This window comes from Lepus europaeus, assembly GCF_033115175.1.
Source record: "Lepus europaeus isolate LE1 chromosome 21 unlocalized genomic scaffold, mLepTim1.pri SUPER_21_unloc_1, whole genome shotgun sequence".
NCBI classification, from domain to species: Eukaryota; Metazoa; Chordata; class Mammalia; order Lagomorpha; family Leporidae; genus Lepus; species Lepus europaeus.
This window is the reverse complement of record NW_026909005.1, coordinates 161,736-187,089: the sequence shown is the minus strand read 5'-3', so window position 1 is coordinate 187,089 and position 25,354 is coordinate 161,736. Positions and strand designations below refer to the sequence as shown.

The 25,354-nt window shown below is 43.9% G+C and overlaps 1 pseudogene; it reads left to right on the top strand.

The window, feature by feature from the left end:
- The first annotated feature begins 14,071 nt into the window (after positions 1 to 14,071).
- LOC133754300 (nucleolar MIF4G domain-containing protein 1-like) overlaps positions 14,072 to 25,354 on the top strand; it is a 52,569-nt pseudogene continuing 41,286 nt past the window's right edge.

Below are 25,354 nucleotides of genomic sequence, written 5' to 3'. Positions count from 1 at the left end.
GAAATCAGTGGAACATGCTTGAATCCTTGGGCTCCTGCACCCATGTGGGAGATATGGAAGAAGCTCCTAGCTCCTGGCTTTGGATTGGCCCAGTTCAGGCTGTTTAGCCATTTGGGGAGTAAACCAGCAGACGGAAAATCTGTTTTTCCATTTCTCTGTTGCTCCTTCTCTCTGTGTGTAACTCTGCCTCTCAAATAGATAAATAAATATAAAAAAAAACTTTAAAATAGAATGAGGGCCAGATGCCTGCATCTGGGGTGTGGGGGTGGAGAGAAGAGTAAGGAGAGTGACCTGCCACCACCACCACCCAGAGAGGCACACAGGGATTGCTGAACAGAGACTGGAGACTGGTGTGTCTTGGAGTAACCAGGTGGGTGGGAAGGATGATGCCAGCCCTGGTAGTGTGCAAATGTTTGTGGATGACACAGCGCCCAGCCCATCAAGTAAAGTGAAGTAGGAGCCAGTTGCCTGGGGCTCCCCTCCTAGCCAGTCTCTGCTACCTCTAGGGGGTGATGACATCAAATCAAGTATAGCAGATCACCCCAGGGTTAACAAATCAACCCACATGTCCTGACTATATGGGTGCAGGAGTTTGCTCTGGCACTGGGAATAAGTAGGAAACAGGGTAGGCAGGAGCCACACAGGCACTGGTGCAACTTGTAGGGAGCTGCACAAGTCCCTCTGTCCTTGGAATCCAAGCAGACAGCAGAGATCTGTGTTCCTGGGGAGAAGGCATGGGTGGTGGTTGCAGGGCACCATTGAGTCCCGTGTCTATGCTTTGATATGGCATGAAGGGGAGGATTGTATATCTTTGGCTTCCTGGGTAGAATTCCTGGGGCATGGAGATGGGGAGGTGGGGAGATGGGGAGCTGAACCAATTTGGGCAAAGCCCAGTGGAGTCAAATGAACTGCAGGTTGATATCCAGGCACTGGTAGCAAGGGAGAGTGGCCTTGGAGATGGTAGGCTGCCCAGGCAGGACACATTGGCTTAAGAGATCATACGTGATTCCAACTACACTGTCCCCTATTCCTTCCCTCTCTCCCTCATCCCTTCAGAGAATTTGCAGAGGGGAAGAGCATGAGACCAAAGGTCATGAGAGCACTGATCTGTCTCTGAAGGTGTACCCCACCACCCCAACCTGCCAGCGACCAGGAGGCAGGTGTGTGTGTGCACCAGGGAAGTGAAGGGCAGGTGAGTATGCACACCAAAGAGGTGACAGGTGGGTGAGTGTACGCAACAGGGAGCTGACGGGCAGGTGAGTGTGTGCTTGGGGAGAAGATGAGAAGATGAGAGGAACACAGTTCCCTAGGCCACAGCACATTGCATGGAGATCCCCATTAGGGCAGAGACCATCACGGGGGCACTAGGGATACACAGGGTGCTTTCCTATGTCAGTTGTTGATGGGAGCTGGTGGGTTTGGAGGACCTTGAGAAGAAAGTACAGCTACAGATGAAGATGAACCAAGATTTATCCGGGGTTGAAGATGAAGTAGAAAGCCCTGAAAATGACTGAATTATTTGCAAAGCTGGTAAGAGGCTCACTGGCAAGTGGAGAAAGACATGAAGACTAAAGGACAGAAGCATCTGACTGCTGTACCCTACCTGTGGGGCAGTGGCTAATAAGGGAAATTAGGAGGGCCCCTGATTTGTGGAGCCTTTGCACAAGGGTAGCCCCTGGAAGCCTCGAGTGTCCCACTGAGCAAAGTTATGAAAAGACTGGGGCATGAGCCACCCACTTGGGGGAGACAGGGAAAGTTTGAAACAAAAGGTGACCAATGGACTATGCCTCCCAGGAGAGGTACATGGGGTGGAGATGGTTTCCCTGGGAAGGGCTAGGTCAAATAACATTGGCCTGAAGTGGAGAAGTGAGATAAGGAAGGTAAACAGTCAACACAGTACACGAGATAAACACAGGCCCTAGTGCACATCTAGAAAGTTCGGGTCTGCTAGAGGTCTATGGAAGTCAGTGGGGACAGAGGCCTCTGGGTTTTCCTGAAAGGGGCAGGTGTTTTAGTGCTTGTCCATCAACTCCTGCAAATCACTAGATAGTGAGTTCTTCCCCAGGTAGCAATTTGGGAACCAATGGCTTGTGCAAGAGCCAATGGGCCAAGAGCTGCAAAGGTTCACAGTGAGCACTGGGCTTCTGTGAGTGCACAGGGGAGGGTGGAAGGGAGGCACCAGCAACTTCTGCTATGGAATCCACAGAGCAAAAAAGGGCAGGTGCTACATGTGAGAACAATGTCAAGGGAGCATAGTGAAGAATGATGTGGAATAGTCCAAAGATAAAAGCTGCAACAGCGAAAAATCAAAGAAGAAACCAACAAGTATTCCCACAAAAGTTGAATAACAAACACATCAATCCAAGAAACAAGAATAAGGAAGACAAAATGACATACCCAAAAGAACACAACACCTCAATACTAGATTGTGAAGATGATGAGACTGAAGAAATGCCAGAAATGGAATTCAAAAAATGGATCATAGAATTACATATAAGTAACCAGAACTAAATGCCCAAACTAAAGAAATCCATAATCGACATGAAAGAAAATTTCTCCCACAAAATTGAGATCTTAAAGAGAAATCACAGCTCTCTGCTGTGGCCAGGGAGTGCAGTGGAGGATGGCCCAAGTACTTGGGCCCTGCACCCCATGGGAGACCAGGATAAGCACCTGGCTCCTGCTATCAGATCAGCGTGGTGCGCCGGCCACAGTGCGCCGGCCGTGGCGGCCATTGGAGGGTGAACCAACGGCAAAAGGAAGACCTTTCTCTCTATCTCTCTCTCTCACTGTCCACTCTGCCTGTCAAAAATAAAAAAAGAGAGAAATCAAAATAAAATCTTGGAAATGAAAAATTCAATAGAACAAATAAAAAACACAGTGGAAAGCCTTAGCAACAGAATTGCTGAAGAAGAAGAAAGAATATCTGACTTAGAAGACAAAACACAAGCAATTATACAGTCAGAACAAACACAAGAAGAAGAAATTAGATAACTGAAAAATACTGTTGGGAATACACAGGATACTATCAAATGATCCAACATACACGTTCTAAGAGTTCCTGGACGCATGGAAAGAGAGAAAGGATTAGAAGGCCTTTTTAATGAAATAATAACAGAAAATTTCCCCAATTTGGAGAAAGAAAGGGGCATCCAAACACAAGAAATGCATAGAGCTCATAATAGACATGACTCGCAATATCTTCACTATGACACATTGTAATCAAACTCATCACGGTAAAACATAAAGAAAATATTCTAAAATGTGCACGAGAGAAATGCCAAATTACTTTCAGAGGATCTCCAATTAGACTCACAGTGGACTTCTCATCAGAAACCCTACAGACTAAGAGAAAATGGCAAGATATAGTCCAAGTCTTAAGAGAAGATAACTGTCAACCCAGAATACTATACCATGCAGAGCTCTCATTTATGAACAATGGTGAAATAAAGACCTTCCATGATAAACAGAGACTGAAAGAATTTATCACCACCCAGCCATCCCTGCAAAAGACTTTTAATGATATTCTACAAACAGAAACACAGAAACATAGTCATCACTATGGAAGAAGATAAAGGAAGAAAAGCTCCCAGTAGAAGCACAAAGGAAGTCCAAAATAAAAATAGGAATGTTTATAGAAAAAGTGCAGGGGAAAGTCGTTGCTTGTCAATAGTCACTTTGAAGGTAAATGGTCTTAACTCTCCAATTAAAAGACACAGACTGGCTGAATGGGTTAAAAAACAAAATGCATCTACTTGCTGCCTGCAAGAAATACATCTCACTAACAAAGATACACACAAACTAAAAGTGAAAGAATGCAAAAAGATATTCCATGATAACAGAAACCAAAAAAGACCTGGGATAGCCATCCTAATATAAAACAAAATAGATTTTAACATAATAGCTGTTAAAAGAGACAAGGAAGGACAGTATGTAATGATTAAGGGATCAATTCAACAGGAAGATGTGACTATTATAAACATATATGCACCTATTCACAGGGCACCTGGCTATTTAAAATAAATGGTAAGCCATTTAAAGGGAGACATAGACTCAAATACAGTAGTAATTGGGGATTTCAATACCCCACTTTCAGCGATGGACAGATCAATTGGACAAAAAACAAGCAATAAAACAGCAGAGCTGATTAACACTATAGACCAAATGGACCTAACAGATATCTACAGAACTTTTCACCCTACACTTGAAAAATACACATTTTCTCACCTGTGCATGGAATCTTTTCTAGGATTGACTATATCCTAGGTCATAAAACAAGTTTTGGAAAATAAAAAAAATGAAATCATACCATGCATCTTCTTGGATCACATGCAATGAAGCTGGAAAGCAGCAAATCAGGAATCTCTAAAACATATGCAAACACATGGGGACTGAACAACAAGTTCATGAATGAACAGTGGGTCATAGAAGAAATCAAATGAGAAATCAAAAAAGTTCTGGAAACAAATGAAAATGACAATACAATATGTCAAAGCTTATGGGATACAACAAAATCAGTGTTAAGAGGAAAGTTCATGGCAATTGGTGCCTACTCAAGTAATCTGAAAGGCATCAGATAAATGAGCTATCAATGCACCTCAAGGATATCAAAAAACAACAGCAAACCAAACTCAAAACTAGTAGGAGTAAAGAAATAATTAAATTGGAGAATAAATCAACAAAATTGAAACAAAAAAAAAACAATATAGGAGATCAGCAAAATGAAGAGTTGGTTATTTGAAAACATAAACAAAATTGACACACCATTGGCCCAACTAACCCAAAAATGGAGAGAAAAGACCCAAATCAATAAAACTAGAAATGAAAAAGGAAATGTAACAACAGACACCACAGAAATAAAGAGTCATCAGAAATTACTACAAAGAGCTGTTTGCCGAAAAACTGGGAAACCTAGAAGAAATGGATAGATTCCTGGAAACATATAACCTTCCTAAACTGAACATGAAGAAATAGAAAACCTAAACAGACCCATTACCAATATGGAAATTGAATCAGTAATAGAGACACTCCCAAAAAAGAAAAGCCCATGATCAGATGGCTTCACCACTGAATTCTACCAGACATTTAAAGAAGAACGAATACTAACTCTTCTCAAGTTATTGAAAATGATTAAAAGAGAGGGAATCCTCCCAAATTCCTTCTATGAAGCCAACATTGGCTTAATTCCTAAACCTGAAAAAGATGCCAACAAAGAAAGATAACTACAGACTAATTTCCCTGATGAACTTAGGTGCAAAAATCCTCAACAAAATTCTGTTCAGTTGAATCCAACAACACATCAGAAAGATCATTCACCTGGAACAAGTGGAATTTATCCCTGGTATACAAGTATGTTTCAAAATTTTCAAATCAATCAATGGGATACATCACATTAACAAGCTACTGAACCAAAACCATGTGATTATCTCAATAGATGCAGAGAAAGCCTTTATTAAAATATAACACCCTTTTATGAAGAAAATTCTAAGCAAATTTGGTATAGAAGGAACATTCCTCAACACAATCATGGCAATTCATGACAAACCCATGGCCAGTGTCCTATTGAATGGGGAAAAGTTGGAAACATTCCCACTGAGATCCAGAACCAGACAAGGATGGCCACTTTTGCCATTGCTATTCAATATAGTACTGGAAATTTTAGCAAGAGCCATTAAACAAGAAAAAGAAATTAAAGAGATTCAAATTTGGAATGAGGAAGTCAAACTACCCCCATTTGCAGAGAACATGATTCTATAAATAGGAGATCCAATAGACTCCATCAAGAGACTATTCAAACTCATAGAAGAGTTTTGTAAAGCAGCAGGATATAAAATAAGTATACAAAATCAACAACCTTTGTATACACAGACAATGACACGACTGAAAAAGAACACTAAAGATTGATCTCATTCACAATAGCTACAAAACCATCAAATACTTTGGAATAAATTTACCAAAGGATTTCAAAGGTGTCTATCATGAGAATTATAAAACATTAAATAAACAAATAGGAGAAGATACTACAAAATGGAAAACTCTTCCATATTCTCTTCCATGTTCATGGATTGGAAGAATCAATGTCATCAAAATGTCCATTCTTCCAAAAGCAATCTACAGATTCCATGTGATACCAATGAAAATACCAAAGACATTCTTCCTAGAACTAGAAAAAATGATTATGAAATTCATATGGAAATACAGGAGACCTTGAATAGCTAAAGCAATCTTATACAACAAAAACAAAGTCTGAGGCATCACAATACCAGATTTCAAGACACACTAAAAGGCATTTATAATCAAAACAGCCTGGTACTTGTACAAAAACAGATGGATAGACCAATGGAACAGAATAGAAACACCAGAAATCAATCCAAGCATTTACAATCAACTTATATTTGACCATGGAGCTAAAATCAATCCCTGGAGCAGGGACAGTCTCTTCAACAAATGGTGCTGGAAAAACTGGATTTCCACATTCAGGAGCATAAAGCAGGAACCCTACCTCAGACCTTACACAAAAATCCATTCAAAATGGATTGAAGACCTAATATATGACCTGATACCATGAAATTACCTGAGAACATTAGGTAAACCCTGCAAGACATTGGCATAGGCAAAGATTTCTTGAAAAGAACCCAGAGGCACAGGCAATTAAAGCCAAAATCAACAATTGGTTTTACCTCAAATTGAAAATCTTCTCTACTGTCAAAGAAACAATCAGGAAACTCAAGGGGCAACCAACAGTATGGGAGAAATTATTTGCAAACTATGCTACTCATAAGGGGTTAATAATTAGAATCTACAAAGAGATCAAGAAACTCCACTACAACAAAACAAGCAATCCAGGGGTGGGAGAGGGAGTAGGAGATGGGATGGTTGTCAATGGGAGGAAGGTTATGGGGGCAAAAGCTGCTATAACCCAAAAGTTGTACTTTGGAAATTTATATTTATTAAATAAAAGTTGAACAAAATAAAATCTATTTTAAAGAAAAAAAGAAATGGGTCAAGGACTTCAACAGATATTTTTCAAAAGAGTAAATTATAATGGCCAACAGACACATGAAAAAATGTTCAGGATCATTAGGCATCAGGGAAATTCAAATCGAAACCACAATGAGGTTTTTCACATCACTCCAGTAAGAATAGCTTTCATTCGGGGGCTGGTGCTGTGGCATAGCAGGTAAAACCACTGCCTGCAGTGCTGACCTCCCATATGGGCGCCGGTTCGAGTCCTGCCACTCCACTTCCTATCCAGCTCTCTGCTGTGGCCTGGGAAAGCAGTAGAAGATGGCCCAAGTCCTTGGGCCCCTACACCCACCTGGGAGTCCAGGAAGAAGTTCCTGGCTCCTGGCTTCCGATTGCCATAGCTTGGACCATTGTGGCCAACTGGGAAGTGAACCAGTGGATGGAATACCTCTCTCTCTCTCTCTCTCTCTCTCTCTCTCTCTCTCTCTCTCTCTCCCTCTCCCTCTCCCTCTCTCCCTCTCTCCCTCTCTCCCCTCCTTCTCTCTGTGTGAAACTCTGACTTTCAAGTAAAATAAATAAATCTTAAAAAAAGAATGATTTTCATTCAGAAGTCAACAAACAACAAATGGTGGCAAAGATATGGGGAAAAAGGTACCCTAATCTACTGTTGGTGGGAGTGTGAAATGGTAAAGCCACTATGGAAATCAGTTTGGAGATACCTTAGAAATATGAGTATAGTCTTATCATCCAACCCAGCCATCCCACTCCTTGGAATTTACCCAAAGGAAATAAAATCAGCAAATAAAAGAGTTATCTGCACCCTCACGTTTATTGCAGCTCAACTCACAATAGCTAAGACATAGAATCAACCTAATGCCTGTCAACTGAAGACAGGAGGAATTATGGGATATGTACCCTATGGAATACTACACAGTGGTAAAAAATGACATCTGGTCATTTGCAACAAAATGGGTGAACCTGGAAAACACCATACTTAATGAAATAAGCCGGTCTTATGGGAACAAATACCATATGTCCTCTCTGATCTGTGATAACTAACAAAGCACCTAAAGGGAAATCTGTAGAAGTGAAATTGACACTTTGAGAAGCAATGACTTGAATATCCCTTGTCTTGACTGTTGCGGAACATTTTTTTTTCATTAATGGAGAATGGGACTGTGAGTAGAGGTGGGAGTGGGAATGGGAGGGCAGCTATGATGAGATGAATTACTATATTCCTAAAACTGTACTTATGAAATTTGTACTCATTAAATAAGCATTTTGTTTGGGAAAAATAACAGTATGTGAATACACTCTACATTACGAGAGATAGAGATAGAGATAGAGAGAGAGAGAGAGATATGGTGAGAGGTTTTAATGGAAAAGTTTGGGCTCAGAGGACATGATGACACATGCAGGATCATAGGACCACCCCACATCTAGTTTGTGTTCCAACCTGTTCAAGGCTGGATTCCATAGTGACAATGGAACTATAGATTCAGAAACTTTTACAGCCCCAAATCCCTTGAGAAATGCAGAAACTAAGACCCAGAGAGAGAACGTGATTTGCCAAAAGCCACATAGCTGAGCCAGGATTAGAACTCAGGGCTTTTACTCTCTAAAATTTGAGTGGTCTTGCCTACCAACTGTCCTTGGATAAACCTGTCATGATTTGACCTTCCTGGAGAGAGTGTAGTCCCTACAGGCAGTCCCAGATACCCCAGCAAAGAAGGATGGCTTCCCAATGTTGGGAACTTCCATGCCTATAATAAGAAAGGGGAAACCTCATTCCTAGAAGGAATGGGCAGGCATGAGATTATTGATGGCCTAGCCCTGCTCTAGCCAAGGCTCCATCTCAATGAGTAACTTCACATCATCCACCACCATCTGCACCAGCTCCACCTCTGAGTAGCCAAGGCAATCAGCACTGGAGACATCAGAGACCCTGCCCATGGTGCCCATGTCCCCAGTGAACACGGCAGAAGCAATGCTGGGACCAGCCTTGTGTGGCTTGTGCAGCTCATTCCCATGATCTGGGCTCTTTTCCAAGAGGTTAGGGCATGGATATAGCCTGGAGACCTGGGGTGTGTGAGAAAGTTGGGGGCCAGGCAGCTGTGCCCTCTAAGAAGAACAAATCAACAGCCACTTACAAGGCTGAAGGCATTAGTGTTGTCCCATCAAAGCAAGCTCCTGGCTGACCAGCCAGCACACATGAAAGAAACCAAGGCAGTGCAAAAGCTACCCTCTTACAGTTCTGGGGAAGGCCCTAGGAGGGGTGCTGGTGTGACCCAAGGGACCCCGGCTACCAGGATGCTCTGAAATTTCTAAGGCAAGGCAATGACTTCTCTGTAAGGGCTTTTGTGTCTGGCCTCTGCCAAGGTGCTCAGGGATTAGGAGAACAAGGGGGAAATGTGGGCCTTGAATAGACAAAACCCAGGATGCCTAACTGAGTGTGAATTTTACACAAACAACACATAAGGATGTGGAGCATAACAAGTGTTATTTGTTTACTTGAAATTCAGATTTAACTGAACATTCTATATCATTATTGGTTAAGCCAGGCATCCTGAGGTCCAAGCACCCAGTGTACTCTAAGAACCAGGGCAGTGCAGAGACCACTCTCATCACAGCGAGGGTGAGAACTCCAAGGCAATACAGTGGCTTTGCTCTAAGTTTTTCTTTCTGAGCAATGCATGCTTTGCAACAGAGCTGTGAAATATGCTTTGTTCTCATAGCATCAGAAGCAACCATTCTCTGTTCTCCTGAAGGTGGGAGGGAGAGAAGAAAGGAATAGCCAGAGAGGTTTCAGCTGTGTGCGGTGATGGACGTGTGACCCAGAAAAGCCTTGGATTCAACAAGAAGCACAAACAACCCAGAAAAAGACAGCGGAAACCCAGACAGCAGGTAGCTCTTACACAGATGGCCATAGCTGCTTCTCAGAAGCAGCAGAGTCCATCATCCATGGCGTGCATGGACGTGCAGAATTCACAGCTTTCACACCCCAAACTTTCTCTTGCCCTTTACCTCAGAAATATTTTTCAGAGAAACGCACTGGTTCTTACGATGGAAAATGGAGAGAAAAGTTGTGTGCACAATTTTCAGTGTGAAGTAGAAGTGACTGAGCCAGAAGTCAAAGGGGAAGAAATGTGGATTCATCATACCATGTAAATGTACTTCTTTAATTACTACAAAATCCAGTACCTCCATGCACATCTCTAAGTTTGCTGTAAAATGCTCATGGGTACAGGTTGCTGTGCTCTCTATACATTTGATTTCTTTTGGAATTTAGAGACACCAAACTTAGGATCCAAACAACTATAAAATACAACTGCTGACTCCATCTCCCCACTCTCTTTCTTAAACATGAGGTTTTTAGTGTAGCTTCTGCCATCTGTGTAAGAGCTACTTGCTATCTGGGTTTCCATTGCCTTTCTGTGGGTTGTTCCTGCTTCTTAGAAACCTTGTGATCGCGAAGAATCTGTTAATGGTTGTCAGATAGGCCTGATTAAGCTGTATTGATGATTTATTGTCTGTATTTATAAGGTTTGTTTTCATTAAAACTCCCAGGCATGGTATAAGTTCTTCCTGTGAGTAAAAACTTCTACTCAAATAGGCTTGCTTTTATTTCACACTCGTGTTCGAGGAGCACTGCCACCATAGCTGCATCTTTTAGCCGTTATGAGTCTCCTGAAGTATGTGTGGCTCAGAGTTTCCTACATTCTGATGATCTGGCTTTCCTTTCAGGGTCAAATCACACAATGGTCTAGTACTCACGAAATGAAGAGCAATTCTTCTAATATCCCACACTAATCCCAGGAAAGGTTGCCCTGCTTGTTGGTTAATAAAGTGGGCCTTCGCTTTCATTATGGAAATTTTACTCCAGGAGACAATAATGCATCTTTTGTGGCTCAAATATTTAACCTGCACTATCCCAAGACAATAATTGACTGAGCTTTACAGAGCTGCAAGTCATTGATGATGGTCTAAGCAGCCTTGAAAGTTGTGGTTACAGTTGCTGTGCTGGGGACATTGGGGATGTGAATGATGTCGTGGCTCAGCTAATGACCGATTTCCTAATACCCATGCCCTTCAAGTCAGGCAGTGTTTAGTTTTTTTCTAGTTTTGTTTTTTTTTTTTGACAGGCAGAGTGGACAGTGAGAGAGAGAGAGACAGAGAGAAAGGTCTTCCTTTTGCCGTTGGTTCATCCTCCAATGGCCGCCGCGGTAGCGCGCTACGGCCGGCGCACCACGCTGTTCCGATGGCAGGAGCCAGGTGCTTCTCCTGGTCTCCCATGGGGTGCAGGACCCAAGGACTTGGGCCATCCTCCACTGCACTCCCGGGCCACAGCAGAGAGCTGGCCTGGAAGAGGGGCAACCGGGACAGGATCGGTGCCCCGACCGGGACTAGAACCCGGTGTGCCGGCGCCGCAAGGCGGAGGATTAGCCTAGTGAGCCGCGGCGCCGGCCATCAAGTCAGGCAGTGTTTAAACACTCTAGCGTGGGATCAGAGGAAAGCTGCCACCTGCAGTGCCAGCATCTCCCCCCCAACACCCACACAGGGGCCGGTGCTGTGGCACAGCGAGTAAAGCTGCCACATGCAGTCCTGGCATCCTCTGTGGGCACAGAGCAAGAACCGGCTGCTCCACTTCTGATCCAGCTCTCTGCTATGGCCTGGGAAAGCAGAAGATGATCCAAGTGCTTGGGCCCCTGCACGCATCTGGGAGACTTAAAAGAAACTCCTGTCTCCTGGCTTCAGATCGGCCCAGCTCCAGCCATTGCTGCCATTTTGAGAGCAAACCAGCAGATGGAAGACCTCTCTCTCTCTTTGCCTCTGCCTCTCTATAACTCTGCCTTTCAAATAAATAAATAAATCTTTAAAAATAAATAAACAGTCTAGAGCATTCTTTAAGATGAGGAATCTGGGGACCAAGTTAAACAGATTGCCTGTTGATGCGTGTGAGCTCCATGTAAACGAATATGTACTTTAAAAAGTTCATGGAAATGGAATTAAAATGTATGTTTCTTTTCATGCAAAAACATTTTGAGACCCATACATAGTTTTTTTTAAATAATTATTTATTCATTTGAAAGTCAGAGTCACACACAGAGAGAAGGAGAGGCAGAGAGAGAGAGAGAGAGAGAGAGAGAGAGAGGTCTTCCATCCGCTGGTTCATTCCCCAATTGGCTGCAATGGCCAAAGCTGTGCCAATCCAAAGCCAGGAGCCAGGAGTTTCTTCCAGGTCTCCCACTGGGGTACTGGGACCCAAGGACTTGGGCTGTCTTCTGCTTTCCCAGGTCACAGCAGAGAGCTGGATCACAGAGCAGCCGGCACTCGAACCAGCGCCCACAGAGAATGCTAGCACTGTATTACTCGCTATGCCACAGTGCAGCTTTACTCGCTATACCACAGAGCCAGCCCTTGGATGTGTGTGTATGTATGTGTGTGTGTTGTCGTTGTTGTTTTTAATGATGTGCATTTTCTGTGAACGTTACAGTGCATGACAGTAAATAGCCTATAGATGTATCAAATACAAGTGAATGCAGTGTTAAAATAAATACTACATAGAGAAATCATATTAATATACAAGTGCCTTTCTGTTATGACATAGTAGAGCCCAGTGCCGTGGCTCACTAGGCTAATCCTCCGCCTGAGGTGCCTGCACTCTGGGTTCTAGTCCCTGTTGGGGCACCGGTTCTGTCCCGGTTGCCCTTCTTCCAGTCCAGCTCTCTGCTGTGGCCTGGGAGTGCAGTGGAGGATGGCCCAAGTGCTTGGGCCCTGCACCTGAATGGGAGACCAGGAGGAAGCACCTGGCTCCTGGCTTCAGATCAGCACAGAGTGCCGGCCATAGCAGCCATTTTGGGGGTGAACCAACAGAAGGAATACCTTTCTCTCTGTCTCTCTCTTTCACTGTCCCACTCTGCCTGTTAAAAAAATTACAAAAAAAGACCTAGTAGAAAAATTGGGAATTAACACTTGACACCCATCTGCTAACAAGAATAATTGAATATAAGGGATTGGGTGACAGATACTGCAGAGCTGAAAAGGCATGGGGGAGTGCTCGGCAGGGATCCCTTTGCGCTGGGAGAGTTGTGGGGAGACACTCGGGGAAGGGCATGGCTCTCTCAGCCGCTTGGCTCCTGTGGGGCCTGGATGGGGCCTCAGACTTCTGAGGAACAGGCGCTGGCCGGCTGGGCTGGTGCCTCCGACAGAGTACTGTGGAGCTAGTTCTAGACTACGGAAAGAACTGGTCCCAACTGCATCCAGCTGGGGTGAACAGCAGCTGCGCTGATGAGGATAGAAAGCAGATTTTTCAGTCTAGCGCCCCCTAGTGACAGAATCTAAGAAGGTGCTTGCGGGCAAAGGGAAATCTAGTGGTGAGAGAGGGCACCTGATAAACAAGATGTGCATGCGGTTTATAATCCAAACTACAGGCGGGGTGGGGAGGAGGTGCAGCACTTACTGGCTTCTGTTTATCATCCCTGCTTAAATGTTGAATGCCCCTAGGGGCTTCCTTAAATCAAGGGATTAAATTGGTTTTTCCCATCTAGCTTGAAACTTTATGAGCCCTAAATCAATAAAGTAAAATCATCACTCTGGGTCTAGGGAAAGCGTGAGCAGACTCGAGCTCATACATTCTGCACAGATCCTCACCTTGCCTTTTGGGAGAGGTGGTTCTACATTGAAAATGACAACCAGCAAAGGCCCAGGCACTGAAAATGAGCCCGAATCGCTCTCTCGGATTATCTTTCCTGCCATCTCCTGGTACTTTACTGCTTACCTAAAAGGAGACAAAATAATAGGCTCTTTTGTTTCCAGTAGCTATAATGTGCATTCCAGATTTGTTCTGGGGGCACAGCTGTGAAATCTTTCAGCGCTGACATAATTCTCTTCCTTCCAATTGTGAAGCATTCTCTGAGCAATGTAATTGTTGCCCGCTGCAGTTCTTACAGTGTGTCCACATGCCAATCACTTCTTCTCTTTCCAGTTTTGGTTGTTTCCTGCTGTGTTAACACACAGAATGACCCTTCCAGCTGTTGAAAGATGTCAGTGTGTTTATAATGACTTCCCATTTCCTAGGGCTGAAAGCAAAGAGATCTGGGTGAGCATGGCTGATTCTGCAGATACAACTGGGCTTGGATTTATCTCATCTTTGGGGTGAGTAATAGTATATTTAAAGTGGCATAGAGAAGTAGACATTGTCACTTTATTCTAAGAACTCTTTGGTAATTCTACTGTACATATCATATCATATCTACTGTGCATATCACGCCCACATCTCTTCTGGAAGGGAGAAACTTTGTCTCATGGTAGGTTCTTCCAGGAGCTCTGACCGTGTTATTTATTGCAGTGTTCACAGCTAGTGCAAACTCACCAGATTTTTTCTGATGTTTCAAATTTCTTTGTCTAGAGTATGCAGGTCTGGTTCACTAAGAGCTCTCTATGTTCCAATGATCTGAGCTACAATGTGCGTTTCCTTCAATGGAAAGAGGAGCCCTAGGAGACCCTTGCATAGAATTATTCAATTTCCTGTTGTAGCTTGAAGGGTGTGCTCCCTCCACCCACCCCCCAAAAAAAGGTGTGTTGAAATCCTAACCTCTCGTATCTGTGACCATGACCATACTTAGAAATCATTGGCACGGGTGTGAAGATAAAGTCACCCTGGAGTAGGACGGCCCTTAATCCAACATGACTGATGTCCTTATACAACGAGACTCAGAGGGAAGGTTGAAGTGAACAGCCATGAGCCTGGGACTACCAGCAGCTGGAGGAACCAAGGAGACACTCTTCTTCCCCTAGAGACTCCAGAGAGACTGCAGCTCTGCAAACTCCTTAACTTGCACTTGGCCTCCTAAGCCATGAAAATATAAGGGCTGCTTTAAGCCTCCCAGGTCACAGTTGTATGTGACAGCAGCTCCGGGGAACTAACCCATCTCCCACATCCACCAGCCAGGGTTCTGGCACATTCCGTTTCCTTTTTCTTGTTTCCACAGCTCTGTCTCTGAGTTCTTCTGTTTAGTGCCTCCTGCACAGGTGACAGCTCCCAGCCCCCTCTGTGCTGCCTGGACACAGGGACAGAGGACTGGCACACAACCCCTCACAGACACTCCCACTGGATGCCTGTGCTGGCACCATCGGGTGAGTGCGGTGCTTCCTGGGATCCGATGCAGCCTGGCTGACATTCCACTGGAGGTGCAATTCACTCACTTAGCTGCTCCCTGTTGTTACTAAAGATAAAAGCCCAGAAGCAAATGATAGAATTCCCAGCATCTTCACCCACTTCAATAGGCATGTTGTATAGTCCCTCTGGATTTATAATCTTGGTTTCAGTGCTCCTGAGCTTGTTGCTAACAAGCAGAGATGTGGGGTTGCTATGGATACCTCTCTCTGATGTAGTTGCAGAACCTGCTTCAGCTCTTGATGGATGCGCCCCCAAGCTCACTCTCTCTTATGTATGTGGCCTAATTTCCCTGAATTATGATTACTCTGGTTGTGCAGCCATGTTTTACCATACTAGAGGCCTCTCACCAGATGATTCCTTATGCTCCCACCCACATCAGCAGTCATGTCTCAGGATCTCGTAATGCTAACTATGCCTGTGACTTCAAAGTTAGCAGTACTGCATAGGGGAAGTGCAAACACAGGGGGACAGATGCTGGAGGTCAGGACTGCGGAAGTTCTTTTCCAATTCCTTCTATTTTCTTGGTGAAAGGAAGCAAAGTCAGTTGCTGGTCATTAAGAAGAGAAATGGGGCATCGAAAGCCTGAGCACAAGAGAGAAATAACAGACTGCAAAGCTTTTGACTCGCTAAAAATTTCTGATTTTTTAATATCTTATAATAAAAAATCAAATAAATATTTTCATTAAAAAATTAAGTTTTTTGAGGCATGATCATGTAATTTCATGTCCAAACCACGACAGGTTTTTTTAAGAAGAGGAAAATGTTTTCAAAAAATTAAAATTCTATAACTTTTGGAAATATATATTAACGAATATTGATTTTTATAAAAGATGGCTCTATTTAAGTTTCTTTTTTTTGTTTGACAGGTAGAGTTACAGACAGTGAGAGAGAGACAAAGAGAAAGGTATTCTTTCCATTGGTTCACTCCCCAGATGGCTGCAATGGCTGCAGCTATGCCAATCCGAAGCCAGGAGCTAAGTGCTTCCTCCTGGTCTCCCATGTGGGTGCAGGGGCCCAAGCACCTGAGCCATCCTCCACTGCCTTCCCAGGCCACAGCAGAGAGCTGGACCAGAAGAGGAGCAGCCGGGACTAGTACCAGTGCCAATATGGGATGCCAGCACTGCAGGCACAGGATTAACCACCTGTACAATAGCACTGGTCCCCATAGTAGTTTTACTTGTGAAAAGCAACTCTCTAGGCTGGCGCTGCAGCTCACTTGGCTAATCCTCCACCTGCAGTGCCGGTTCCTGGTTCTAGTCCCAGTCGGGGCACCAGATTCTGTCCCAGTTGCTCCTCTTCCAGTTAAGCTCTCTGCTGTGGCCTGGAAGTGCAGTGGAGGATGGCCCAAGTCCTTGGGCCCTGCACCTGCATGGGAGACCAGGAGAAGCACCTGACTCCTGGCTTCGGATCGGCGCAGCGCGCCAGCCATAACAGCCACTTGGGGGGTGAACCAACGGAAAAGGAAGAACTTTCTCTCTGTCTCTCTCTCTCGCTCTTTCTCACTGTCTATCTCTGCCTGTCAAAAAAAAAAAAAGAAACTCTCTATAGGAACTGAAGTACCTTGGGAGGCCACAGCACATCTGCAATATATATTCCAAGTTTTAGGTTTTGAAATTAAAATATATAAATATTATTGCAAACATTTTCAAACATGCTTTCATTTTATTTTCATTGGGTACTTTTCTTCAGCGAGTATGTTTCCAAGATAAAACTAAATGAATAAATAATAGTCTCTGAACACTTCATTTAATTTTTTTGATATGCAGAAGTTTTAAATTGTACAGCAGATCTTTCAACCATTTCCTTTTGGTTTCTTTCTTTTTTTTGACAGTCAGAATTAGACAGTAAGAGAGACAGAGAGAAATGTCTTCCTTCCATTGGTCCACCCCCTATATGGCCTCTATGGCTGGCGCACTGCACCGATCCAAAGCCAGGAGCCAGGTGCTTCCTCCTAGCTCAAAACCTTAGACTTTCCTGATTGGTGTCCTTTCTTATTCAGGATATAAATGTGTCCAATTAAAAACAAGAGTCTCGGGACTGGTGCTGTGGCACAGAGGATTAAAGCCCTGGCCTGAAGCATCAGCATCCCATATGGGCACTGGTTCTAGTCTCAGCTGCTCCTCTTCCAATCCAACTCTTTGCTATGGCCTGGGAAAACAGTAGAAGATAGTCCAAGTCCTTGGTCCCCTACACCAATGTGGGAGACCTGAAAGAAGCTCCTGGCTCCTAGCTTTGGGTCAGTGCAGCGCCAGCCATTGTGGCCATCTGGAGAGTGAACCAGCAGATGGAAGGCCTCTCTCTGTCTCTACCTCTTTCTGTAACTCTGTCAAATAAATAAAATAAATCATTTTTTTAAAAAGCAAGAGTTCCATTAAACAAGTCTTCAAACAAATCAACATCCGCCCAAACACAACTCTAGAACTTAAAAATCACATCTTGACTAAGAAATAAAAGATATATATGTTGGAGTGGAAGAAGTAAATCATTCCCATATACAGTTGACATGGTTGTCTACACAGACAATCCAAAGGTCTCTGTTAGAAAAAGTGATAAAGTTCCTAGAGCCAGTGCATTCAGCAAGACTGCAGGTATAAAGTGAATATATAAAAATCAATCACATTTCTATTTACGAACAGCAAGCATTTGGAAGTCAAAAAATAAAATTTAAAAAAAGCTACAAAACTGTTTTTTGTAATTGCTCCGAAGAAAATGAAATATTTTTGTATAAATCTTACAAATCATCTACACACTGGGAATCACACAAAAAGCTGGTAACAGAAATCAAAGACGACTTATGCAAATGGGGAGATATGCTATGTTCAGGGATTGGATACTTAGAGTACAGATGTCAGTTCTATCTGAACTGATCTATAGGCTAATGTAATTCTCCTCAAATCCCCAGTAAGAGTTTTATAGACATATACAAGCTTATTTTAAATGTATGTGGAAAACCAAGGAACCAACAATAATGAGAACAATTTGAAGAAGAAAAAATGAATAGATGGGCTGGCACTATGGTGTAGCAGGTAAAGCTGCAGCCTGCAGTGATGGCATCCTTTATGGATGCTGGTTCAAGTCCCATCTGTGCCACTTCCAATCCAGTTCTCTGTTATGGCTTGGGAAAAGCAATAGAACATAGTTGAAGTCCTTGGGCGCCTGCATCCATGTGGGAGACCCAGAAGAAGCTCCTGGCTCCTCACTTCAGTTTGTCGGAGCTCTGGCCATTGAGGCCATCTGGGGAGTGAACCAGCACATGAAAGATATCTCTCCCTCCCCGCCCCCCTGCCTGTGCTTCTCTGTAATACTGCCTTTCAAATAAATAAATAAATATAAAAAAATTAATAGAGGAATCCCTGTGCCCGATACTGGACCTTACTCTAGAATGACTGTAGTCAGTCTGCTGGGACTGATGGCCAGCCAGACACAGAGACCAATAAAGCAGAGCAGAGAATGCAGAAATAGACCCAAGAAAATATACCCAAAGATGTAAAAGCAATTAAATGAAATTAAGATCATCTTTTTCAAATATTTATTTGAAAGGCAGGGGGGTAGACAGAGATCTTTCATCTGCTGGTTCACTCCCCAAATGCCTTAAAAAGTAGGAGCTGGGTCGAGGTGAGTCAGAAAGCCCAGAACTGAATTCAGGTCTCCCATGTAGGTGGCAGGAAATTAACTACTTTAGCATCACTGTCACCTGCTGCTTCCCAAAGTGCACACTAGCAGGAAGCTAGAAGCAGAAGCAGAACCAGGACTTGAACCAAGCACTGTGGTATGGGATGAAGGCATCCAAGTGATGTCTTAACCACTATGCAAAATACCCACCCAGAGGCTAGTCTTTTCAGTAGGGCTAGATTTAAAAAAAAGTACTTGACCTAAACTTCACATCTTTTTATTTATTTGTTTTTTGACAGGCAGGGATAGACAGTGAGAGAGAGAGACAGAGAAAAAGGTCTTCCTTCCATTGGTTCACCCCCAAATGGCCACCACGGCTGGTGTGCTGCACCGATCTGAAGCCAGCAGCCAGGAGCTTCCTCCTGGTCTCCCACAAGGCCCAAGCACCTGAGCCATCCTCCACTGCCTTCCCAGGCCACAACAGAGAGCTGGACTGTTGAAATCTTTACTTAGTATATACTAAGTTGGTCTTCTGTATATAAAGATAATTAAAAATGAATTTTAATGAAGAATGGGATGGAGAGGGAGTAGAAGATAGGATGATTTGGGGATGAGAGGATGGTTATGGGGGAAAAACCGCTATAATCCAAAAGTTGTACTTATGAAATTTATATTTATTAAATAAAAGTTTTTAAAAAATTAAAATCTTTTTTTTTGACAGGCAGAGTGGACAGTGAGAGAGACAGAGAGAAAGGTCTTCCTTTTTGCCATTGGTTCACTCTCCAATGGCTGCCATGGCTGGCGCGCTGCAGCCGGCGCACCATTCTGATCCGATGGCAGGAGCCAGGTGCTTCCTCCTGGTCTCCCATGGGGTGCAGGGCCCAAGCACTTGGACCATCCTCCACTGCACTACCTGGCCACAGCAGAGAGCTGGCCTGGAAGAGGGGCAACCGGGAGAGAATCAGTGCCCCGACCGGGACTAGAACCCGGTGTGCTGGCGCTGCAAGGCGGAGGATTAGCCTGTTGAGCTGCGGCACTGGCCTAACCTTTGTTCTGCCAAAGATCCTTTCAAGGGGATGAAAAGATAAACTACAGGCTGGAGAGAAAATCTGTAGACCACACATCCAACAACAGTTTTGAAGCAAGCGTATACAAATAAACCTGTATTCAACCCCAAAGAGAAAAGTCCAGTTAGAAAATGAGAGAAAGACATCAATAGGTATTTCACTGTAGAGGATATACACACAGTGAGTAAGCCATGAAAGATACTCAAGATCACTGACAAGTAAGTATATTTACATGAAAACCATGAGGAGGGGTGGGTGTTTGGTGTAGTGGTTAACACACTAGTTGCAACACCCATGTCTCATATCTGGGTTTCAGCCCCAGCTCCACTTCTGATTCCAGCTTCCTGCTAACACACACCCTGGCAGGCTGAAGATGATAGCTCAAGTACTTGGATTCCTGGCACGCATGCAGAAGATGCAGATGGAGTTTCTGGCTCCAGCCTAGCCCAGCCCCAGATGTTGTGGGCATTTAAGGAATGAACCAGCAGACAGGAGCTCTGTTTTTGTTAGATCTTTAGTTTACAGCTATTTTACCCTGGTCTTTTCAGTCTCTCCCCTGACACCTGCCCCCTCCCACGCCACTGTTTCTTCTCTCAGCCTCTCACATAATAATAATAATAATAATAATAATAAATTAAAATTTAAACCAAAAGGAGCTATCACCACGTACCCATCAGAATGGCCAAAATAAACACCAGAAACAACAGCAAATGATGGCAAGAGTGAAAAGAACCTGGGTAGTCATAAAACCAATTGGAAATTAGTTTGGAAATTTATTCCAGGCCTAAACATGTAGTTATCAAATGACTGAGCAATCATACTCTTAAGAGTTTATCTCAGAGAAATGCAAGCCATGTTCCCACAGAAACCTGTTCATGCATGTTCATAGTCATTTCATTCTTACTTGCCAAACACTGGCACAACCCAGATATCTGTAAATGGATAAAAAATTAAGCAACCTGTAATATTTGCAGCACAGCTACCCTGTAGTAAAAAGGAACAAAAGCAACAAACTATTCATATAAGCAAGCATTGAATGGATCATTAAAGAATCACATTAATCTCACTGTCCACTCTGCCTGTCAAAAAATAAAAATAAATAAAAAGAATCACATTAAGCAGGGATTTTTTTATAGACAGTGAGAGAGAGAGAGACAGAGAGAGAGACAGAGAGAAAGGTCTTCCTTCCATTGGTTCACCCCCTAAATGGTCACCATGGCTGGAGCTACGCTGATCCAAAGCCAGGAGCCAGGTGCCTCTTCCTGGTCTCCCATGTGGGTGCAGGTGTCCAAGGACTTGGGCCATCCTCCACTGCCCTCCTGGGCCACAGCAGAGAGCTGGACTGGAAGAGGAGCAACCGGGACCAGAACCTGGCACCCATATGGGATGCTGGTGCCGTAGGCAGAGGATTAACCAAGTGAACCATGGCTCCAGCCCCAGGGAAATTTTTTTAAAAGGTCACATGATATAATTGTCATACACCGTTCTATAATATTCTTGAAATGACAAAATGATAAAACTTACCAGAGGGCAGGAAAGGGGGTGAGAGATTGGGCATGGTTACAAAGGAGTAGCACAGGAGAACCCTTGGTGATGGAATAGCTCAGTATCTTGAGTGTGGTGTGGTTACATATGTAATATGGTGAAGTTACATATGTGATAAGGTTACATAAAAGTAGACACACACACACAAATCGGCAGGAGTAAACCTGGAAAAATCCAGATCAGCTCTATGGCATGTGGTGTTGTGGGCAATGGGGCACCTGGCTGCCCCAGGTCTATGCTGTCTCCTCCACACAGGCAAGAATTCGGGGTAGGGGCATAAAGGTACAGGGAAGCGGGATTTGTTTAAGGCGGAATGAAAGTGTGCGTTCAATAACTAAGTGCGGCCGGCGCCGCAGCTCCATAGGCTAATCCTCCACCTGCGGCGCTGGCACACGGTGTTCTAGTTCCAGTTGGAGCGCTGGATTCTGTCTCGGTTGCCCCTCTTCCAGGCAAGCTCTTTGCTGAGGCCCAGAGTGCAGTGGAGGATGGTCCAAGTGCTTGGGCCCTGCACCCAATGGGAGACCAGGAGAAGCACCTGGCTCCTGCCTTCGGATCAGCGTGGTGCATTGGCCACAGCATGCTGGAGGGTGAACCAACGGCAAAAGGGAGACTTTTCTCTCTGTCTCTCTCACTGTCCACTCTGCCTGTCCAAAAAAAAAACACAAAAAACAAAAAACAAAAAACCCAAACCAAACCAAACCAAACCAAACAAAACAAAAAAAACTAAGTGCAAGCAAGCTCAAAAAAAAAAAAAGAAAAGAAAAGAAAAGAAAACCACATAAAAGTCCTTAACAATGTTCAGGTTATCTTCCTATTCTATTAGGCATAGTAGGTTGTTCCAGAATGGGGTTTAATTTAATATTCATAAGAGGTGGGCTTTCTGGCAGGGCTCACATGCCACCCATTCCCAAGCCCTCTTTTGGAAAGCATCATGGTGTCAGGTGTGTGACAGAATGAGAGTGTTAGCCATGGTAACTTTATTACAGTGATGTTTTAATGACCGAAAAGTCACTGTATGGACACACCCTATAGCCATATTGGATAGTTGTTAGCAGCCTTTTTATAAAAATCAGAAATATTTATTGTTTCTCACTTGGATGTCTTGTTTGGGAAAAAGAAGAAGTGGGCAGATGCAAAGTCAGTAGCCTGGAGCTTTCCCGTGTCTCCCACATGGGTGAAGATGCCCAAGGACTTGGGCCACTATATACTGCTTTTCTAGGCCATATCAGAAAGCTGGATCAGAAGTGGAGCAATGGTGACTAGAACTTGCTCCCATATGGGATGCCAGTACTGCAGGCAGAGGTTTTGCCCACTACGCCACAGCACTGGCTCTGATCCACTTCCTTTGTGGCCATCTGGAGAGCAAACCAGCAGATAGAAGATTCTCTCTCTCTATCTATCTCTGTATCTCTTTCTCTCTCTGTAACTCTGACTTTCAAATCAAATAAATAAATAAATATATAAATTTTAAAAAATTTAAAATTTTTTTAAAAAATGCTTGGCACACTGGTTAAATCCCCACTTGGGATGCCTAGAGCTCATATCAGTCCTGCTGATCTGCTTCTGATTCAGCTTCCTGCTGATGAGGTGATGACTCAAGTATTGGCTCCCTAGCAACATATGAAAGACTCAGATCCAGTTTCAGGTTCTTGACTTCAACCCAGTCCAGCCCTGGTTGTTACTGACATTTGAGGAGTGAGCCACTCAGTGGAAAATCTCTCTCCATCTGCTTCTCTGCCTTTCCAATACAATAAATAAATAAAAATTTTAAGAATTAGAATCACCCAATAAGGAATATCCAAAGAAGCAAGATTGGATCCCGATTAGCAATGGATGAAATTCAATGATCAGTGCACGGGAATTTATGTTATTCTTTTTCCTTCTCCATATAATGAAGAGTTTTCATAACAGAACTGTCTTACAGCTTCCCAGGACATGTTTTCTAAAAGTTATTTTGTCAGTGGCCTCCTGGATTCTGAGGGACTGCCACAATCCCAGAAAGGGAGTCTAGAACTCCTTCTCAGAGGAAAGGCACTGGTGTAGTGTGCAGAATCTGAAAGATGAGCTAGTCTTGTTGACTACTGCCTGTGTGCTTCAAGGAATATCCTCCTAATGACAGTCAGTGGGGAATTGGTAAAGGCACAGTAAAAGTACAGCTGCATATACTTTGTGTGAGGAGTGTGCTTGCCTGTGATTTAAATGCCTAGAACATTTCTCGGAGGAGTCACTGACAAATTGGTGAGCTTTGCTGCCAGATGGGGAATCCAGTTATCCTAGGTAAGGAATTAAAATTCAACATTTTTAAACATGAAAATTAAAAGGTGAAACAAACAAGTCTATATTATCAGGATAGGATCAGATGTGTCACTACCCGGGATGCTGTCCAGGGTGAAAGTGACCTAGACAGAATGTCAACAACAGAGCAATGGAAGCTCGTGGGCCTAACCCTGTTGTTTGACAGCTGGGTCACAGGCTCCATGTGATGAATCAGCGCGTTAAGGCAGAGTGAGTGCCACATCAATTCCACTGTTTGACCCTAGCGCTGGGAGCACCATGGAGACAACAGCTTTGCTCACACCCTGAAGTGTCACAGAGATGTGTCCACAGCATATGGGAAGTGCAAATTTCCTGAAGCTCATTGTGGATGCCTACACCCATACAAGGAGGTTTAAGATAATGACTTCAGAGGGTGTAAAAATACGTGAGCCGTGCCAAGTGAATGAAACAAATAGCGTCCCTGCAGTGAGCAAGCATAACCCCTGCCTTCACAGCCTGCTGTGATGCAAAACTCTTGTGTGTGGATCAGTCTCATCTTCCCTTGAATCAAACTCTATTGGCTGTTTGATTTTTGGCAAGGTAGTTTCCTCCTTGGAAAAGTACCTATCCTGGAGCCTAGCTGGAAGAATTCAGTCAGAGCAGGAATGTGGAAAGCAGGAGGTACCTCAGGTGGCCTGCTCTCCCCAAGTCAGATCTAGCTGCCAAAGGGAGAGCATGGCAAGAAGCTCTGTGAAGATAAGAACAGCATCTGAAGAAGCTTGGCTCCAGAAAGTCCCATGCTGGTCACTGCCCTGCTAATGGCTGCCTGCAGCATTTGGATCCATCTCTCTCTTTTGTCCCATAATCTTACCACATCTTAACATTTTTATGTTAAATTAGTTTCATAATAAATACCCTGTGTGTGCATATTCCTTGTTGTATTTTATGTGCTTGTCTTTCTATCAAAGTGTAAGTAGAGTCATTCCTAGCAGGACTAGAGGAGCCTGAGAAATGATTCCACAGTTTTCTTAGAGGTTAAATATGGCTTGGAAACAGAAGATACTTTGATCAAGGGAGCCTGAACTGTACATAGCAGAAAAGCAATTATTTGGCAAATTTTGGAAGAAGAGGACAATACAAACGTGTAATAAGCTTGAGCAGATACAAGGGTGCAGCGTGTAGCCTGCTGGGTTTTTGACCCCTCCCCTCTATGATGTGGGGAACAAGAATATGCAAAGCCCTTACCATCACTCACGCTTACTTTTCTTGGCATGGTTCTGGCAGTAAGATCTTGGGAGTGAGGGATGGCAGCCTCTGGAGCTGGAGAGACAGCTGGGTCTCATGAGTTACGTGCATATCAAGTGCCACCTACAGAAGACATTCATGAAGGCACAGTTCATTTTCCATAAAATTCCTAAAATATATCAGTGCCAGTGTTGTGGTGCAGCTGGTTAAGCCATTGCCTGAGATGGTGGCATCCTATATGAGCATGACTGATTTGAGCTCAGGCTGCCCCCACCTCTGTTCCAACTCCTTGCTTATATACTTGAGAAGGCAAGGGAAGATAGCCTTGGGCCCCTGCCACCCATGATGGAGATCTGGATGGATCTCCAAGCTCCTGGCTTTAACCTGGCCCAGCCCCAATCATTGCAGCCATCTGGGGAATGAGCCAGTGGATGAAAAATCCCCCCCCTCCCAATTCTGCCTTTCAAGTAAATACAATAGATAA